Raw genomic sequence first — 6,060 nt, forward strand, 5'->3', positions numbered from 1 at the left:
GAGCCACCATGTGGTTGCTGGGAATTGAACTCAGGACCTCTGGAAGAGCAAGTCAGTGCTCTTAACCACTGAGCCATTTCTCCAGCCCAGCAAAAATTATTTTTAAAACCCTCTAGGACATTATCGTAAAAGTTATCGAGAAATTAGGAACAGATTCAACATATCTCAAAATGATAAAGGATATATACAATAAACATATTAGCAACTCTTTAGTATGGGGAAGGGGGATTAAGAGCATTTTCTCTAATATCTGGAAGAAGACAAGGATGCCATTCTCTAGAACTAGACAAGAATGCTCCTTGGTGGCACTTTGTCAATAGAGTACATGAAGTCTTAACTAGAGCAATAAGACAAGAAGGTACAAACTGTATTTTTAAAAAAGTAAAGAAAAAGTCAAATTATCTGTATTTACAGATTATATTATCTATAGCTAAAAGATCTTATACACTCTATCAGAAAACTCTTAGATCTAGTAGACATTTTCAGTAAATTTGCAGGATACAAAACAGACATATAAAAAAGTCAAAGGTCTGCTTATCTATCAGTAATCAACTCACTGGAAAAAATTTAGGAAAATATTCCATTCATAATAGCTTCCAAAAATATAAAGTACTCTGGGCAGTGGTGGTGCCTGCCTTTAATCCCAGCACTTGGGAGGCAGAGGCAATCAGATTTCTGAATTCGAGGCCAGGCTGGTCTACAGAGTGAGTTCCAGGACAGCCAGGGCTACACAGAGAAACCATGTCTCGAAAAAACAAAACAAAATAAAATAAAATAAAATAAAATAAAATACTTTTGAACAACCTTAACCAAGGAAGTGAAAGATCTATACATTGGCCAAAAAAAGAAAGAAAGAAAGAAAGAAAGAAAGAAAGAAAGAAAGAAAGAAAGAAAGAAAGAAAGAAAGAGAAAGAGAAAAAAAAAACAAAAGAAGGAAAAGGAGAAAAACCAAATAAGAGAGATATGGAAAGACTTTCCACATTTCTATGTTGACAGAAACGTAGCACAGACCACAACAGCCAGAGCAATGCTACCAGGAAAGAGCATGATACCTAACCCGAAATTACATCACAATGCTGGTTCGATAAAGACACACACAAAGAGAGAAATGTCAATGAGTGAAGCACCTCAGAGGACCCAGGAATTGCCCTCCACAGCTGTGGCCATGTGAGTTTTGATCAAGTTGGGAGGATGGATAGAAGACAGATCTCAACAAGGGAATTGATTACACAGTGCTTACACCTTCAGAAAAACGCCACCAAGTCTGGGTCTTTCACTTTGTAATGTGATATGAAAATCAATTCAAAGGGAGCCAAGGACCTTAATCTAAAACCTGCTGTGCCAAGACCTCGGGAGGAAAACATAGGGAACACACTTCATGATGCAGGTATAGGTAGGAAAGTTCTGATCTGGACTTCAGTAGATCTTGAAGTAGATAGAGTTCAGTAGTGGCACCAAGAATTAGTCAATAGGACTCTGTGAAGCTTAAGTTTCTGCACTCTAACAAAAGTCAGCAGCAGACTGAGCAGACAGCTTACAGGGTGGGAGAATAATCTGCCAGCTTGGCTTCAGACAGGGAAGCTAACTGTATCTGGACAGCTAGTGATGACTTGCATATTCGGCTGTGGTTAGGCCATGAGCGCAGGCCAATGGGGAGTCCTGGTTGCTAACATTCCTTTCAGTTTATTATAAAGGATGAGGAACTAGAAAGTGTAACTGTGGATTTTCCAACCCACACCCCAGTTCCTGAATAATGGTTCAGAGGCTATCTAATTATCGGTAAGTACTCAGGCCAACCTCTTCTCAGTTTCATACTTCTGACTTAGCCTGAGTCCAGCTGGCAAAAGTTCCCATGCCTGACTATTTCCCAGAGATTTTTATTTTGACCGATCAAGATGCCTTAAGCAGGGAAGGAAGGACAGAGACAGATCTTTGCACGTGCATAGAAACATTATCCTTACAAGAAAGGGTAGTGGTGAGGCAGGAAGAGGCCATGCTCTTTAGACTGCTGCCTGGGGGCGTTGTCATCTCTGGGACCCTGTTGATCCTCATCATCTCCAGGCCACTTTCAGGGAGCTTGAGCCTCGGGCTCTGTGGCTAGCAGTTGGCAGTCTTGTACCAATAACAGATCAATCGTTTGATTAGAGTTTTTTTTTTTTTAATTTCATTGGAGAAATGCAAAGAAGAAATTTATAAAGCAGGGTACAATAGTAAATGCATGAAAAAGAAGGAGGGGTGTCAGGAAGATTAACATCAACTTCCATATGGGCTTCTCAAAGGCTCCGGAGTTGGAAGCCCTGTTCCTTGTGGTTTAGGAGATATGCTTAACGCTGTTGGATTCTGTTTTTTTTTACTATACCCAATTGATTGACATAGAAGCAGCATTCCTTTTGGAGGAAGAAACAAAGACTGTTTCAGCTGTATGAAGATCTAGTCCCTGTCGGTTTTGGGGTACCACAGCAGTAAGGGAGTCGATTTGTCCTTGAAAGGTGAGTGTGGTTTGAGCCACCAGCTGGAGGTCCTGGATGAACTGGGGAGAAAACCGATGATTCAAAGTCAAGAAAGTGTCATTCCTGCCGTCCCAGCGGTGACACCAAGAGGTGCAAGATTTGAACTGTGCTTTTATTATGTTGGGCAGCGATTGCATCTACAGCCAGAATTGCTAGGTGTTCTTCTCCATGTATCATTCCCAACATAAAGAAGGGAAATGTTAGTGGCCTGCCCTCCCTCAGGGACAGCAGGACATGTCATCAGCTAGCTGGCAAAACATGACACAATTCCACTGTCCACATAAGTTGCATACCATCCCTACACACACGTCCTCTCTATTCCCTTATAACGAGCCAGCTCCTGATTCTCCTTTCCCCTCCTCTCTTGCCCAGATGCAGCCTCCACATTACCCCCTCACCTAACCACCCTGCCATGAGATCTGTCTCATGGTGTGTCTTTGTGGCACCTGTCACTTAGATCGCAGCACTAACATCTAGAATTTATAAAGTACAGCAAAAATTAATCACAAAAGACAAGCCTGCAAATCATCAAATAGACCAACCAACAAACCATTTTCAAAGAAGAAATATAAACGGCTGGTAAGTATGTTAGAAGAGTCTTCAATCTCCCCCCATTGTGGAAATATTTCTTCAGTCCAACATCACTCCTGTCAAATCTCATGGGGACTTGTCTTGTTTTTTAAATTTCTCTTGTTTTGTTGATCAGTTTCTTTTCTTTTCTTTTCTTCATCTTTCTTTTTTTTGGTGGAATTATTTTTACAATTTCTGTTGTTTCTTGGGCGTCAGCATTCCCTTATACATTCCTTACACGTCTTCTGCGCCTCCTTTAAATTTCCAGCCAGCATTTTTTTTTTTTTTTAATGCTGTATGAGTACACTGTAGCTATCTTCAGACACACCAGAAGAGGGCATCGGATCTCATTACAGATGGTTGTAACCCATCATGTGATTGCTAGGAATTGAACTCAGGACATCTGGAAGAATGCTTTTAATCTGTCAGTGCTTTTAACCGCTAAGCCATCTCTCCAGCCCTCCAGCCATCATTTTTATTATCTGGCTATGGAACATTTTTGCCCTTCATCTTCTAGCCATTTAAAAATTCTCCATCTCTATTTAATTTTTCCTGCTACATAGGAGGCTTCTAGCATAACTTTCTTTTTACTATTTTGTTTTATAAATACTCATTTAATCATATACGTTGTCTGTTGTAACTTTGATTTCCTTGTATATGTGAGTGTATGTGTGTGTGGGGGGGTATATGTGTGTGTGTGTGTGTGTGTGTGTGTGCGCGCGTGTGTGTGTGTGTGTGTGTGTGTGTGTGTGTGTGTGTGTGTGTGTGTGTGTGTAAAATCCTGAGCCACCATGCTGTGACAGGCTGTAGGAGTGCTCAGACATCCCTGAAACAGCAGCCCATTGTTTTGCTTTCTGTGTGAATGTTTAGCAGGCTTGGCAAATTGAATTTCAGATTAAAAAACAAAACAAAAATTGGTTAATTACAGAGTGTCCATCAGCTGAGGGCCCCTGAAGGAATAACAGCCAGAGGCAAAATGCACCACAAAAAGGCAAGAATGGAAAGCTGGTACCACTGGACTTGGTCAGTCAGACTGGATCAAGACTTGTAGAGAGTCTGACCCGTCGTTGACTTTGCTTGGACATTTAAAAGCAGTAGAACATTTCAGGGGCAGCGGGGGTGGGCGGCGGGGTGGGCACGGGGGTGGGCAGGAGTCACCACATGACAGTTATCATGACGAAGCTCCAGGAACGGCTATATTGAAATTTCCTTGCAACATACGCCTCCACAGCAAAGAACCTGAGACCTCTGTCCTAAGAATGGATTCTACTGGGCTGGAGATGGCTCGAAGGCTAAGAATGGGTTCTACTGAGTGGCAAACAGTGCTCAGGGCAAGGACCTAGAGGAAAGATGTGTGATAAGCATGACCGTGGATCCTAGTAATGTCGGATAGAACGTACACAGGGCCACTTTCACAATGATGAGTCCTGCTCACCGAGAGAGAAAGCAAAGGATGAGAGGATAAACCATTCTTAGGATTTGGGGGAAATTCAGGTGGACACTGCTGGTTCCTAATAGGATAGCAAAGACTTAACAGGTTGTTTGACCACTCCAGCATCCCAGGTGACGAGGCATCATTCTTCCTCCCACTGAAGAAAACCTCTCTGTGTGCTTAATAACTGTTTTGTTTTGTTCTGTTTTTTTCAATTCTTACTCTGTGTGGTGTTCCCTATAGCCATCCAACTTTCCTTTGGAGATGACTGACTTCTTTTTAAAATTATTTTATTAGATATTTTCTTCATTTACATTTCAAAGAGATGACTTCTTTCAATCCTAGAAGTTGCTAAGTCAGCTGGGTTGGCTGTCCAGTGAACTCAGAAACCCATCTGCTTCCGCTTTCTCAGTGCTGGGGTTACACAGTTTTCTACACTTCTGTCTCTTCTGGGAACTGGCTTACATGGAAAGCATTGTGTCAATCTAACTATTCCCCTAGTGCTGGAACACTGTCCAAGCATGAAGTTGTGTGAGGAGAATTCTGAGAGCTTGTGAGAAAACTCTAACAAGACAAGAGTCTTGTGACCTCAGCTTTTATAAACCATGGAATTGTTCTTGGAATGTGCTTTTGTGCCCCTTCCATGTGTAGCAGATAAGAGTGAGTTTACAACTGGGGGTGGTGGCACATGCCTTTAATCCCAGCACTTGGGAGGCAGAGGCGAGCAGATTTCTGAGTTTGAGGCCAGCCTGGTCTACAGAGTGAGCTCCAGGACAGCCAGGACTACACAGAGAAACCCTGTCTCGGAAAAAACAAACAAACAAACAAAAAAACAAATAAAAACAAAAAGAAAAAATAGTGAGATTGTGAGATTAGAGTATTTGTTACAACTGATTATTGTTATTTGTTTATATGTCTCTATAGAAAAAGATGTTTTCGCCAAGTGCAGTTTGTCCACTACATGTGGTTTGCCTTTGTGATTGGATACTTGACTCATGTGACCACTCTTTTTTTTTTTTTTTTTTTTTCCGAGACAGAGTTTCTTTGTATAGCCCTGGCTGTCCTGGAACTCACTCTGTAGACCAGGCTGGCCTCGAACTCAGAAATCTGCCTGCCTCTGCCTCCGAGTGCTGGGATTAAAGGCGTGCACCACCACACCCAGCTATGCGACCACTGGAGTATAAATGTCTGATTCCCCGAGTAAAGTGGGCATTGCATAAGACTTTAGTCTGCCTCATTTATCAGCTCCATACTCCCAGGTCTGCCTCTAAAGCAGACCTCAGTCCTCATTTATTTCTTTGCTAAAACATAATATTTTCCATTGGCATTTTAAAAGTGATATCATACCCCTTGCTAGATGCAGTGGTTTAAATGAAAATGGCCCTCATAGGCTCATAGGGAGTGGCACTATCAGAAGGGACTTCCTTGTTGGAGTAGGTGTGGCCGTGATGGAGGAGGTGTGTCACTGGATATGGACTTTGAGATTTCAGATGCTTAAATCAGTCTCTCTCTCTCTCTCTCTCTCTCTCTCTCTCTCTCTCTCTCTCT

Source organism: Mus pahari, chromosome 19 (genome assembly GCF_900095145.1).
Source record: "Mus pahari chromosome 19, PAHARI_EIJ_v1.1, whole genome shotgun sequence".
Lineage (NCBI taxonomy): Eukaryota > Metazoa > Chordata > Mammalia > Rodentia > Muridae > Mus > Mus pahari.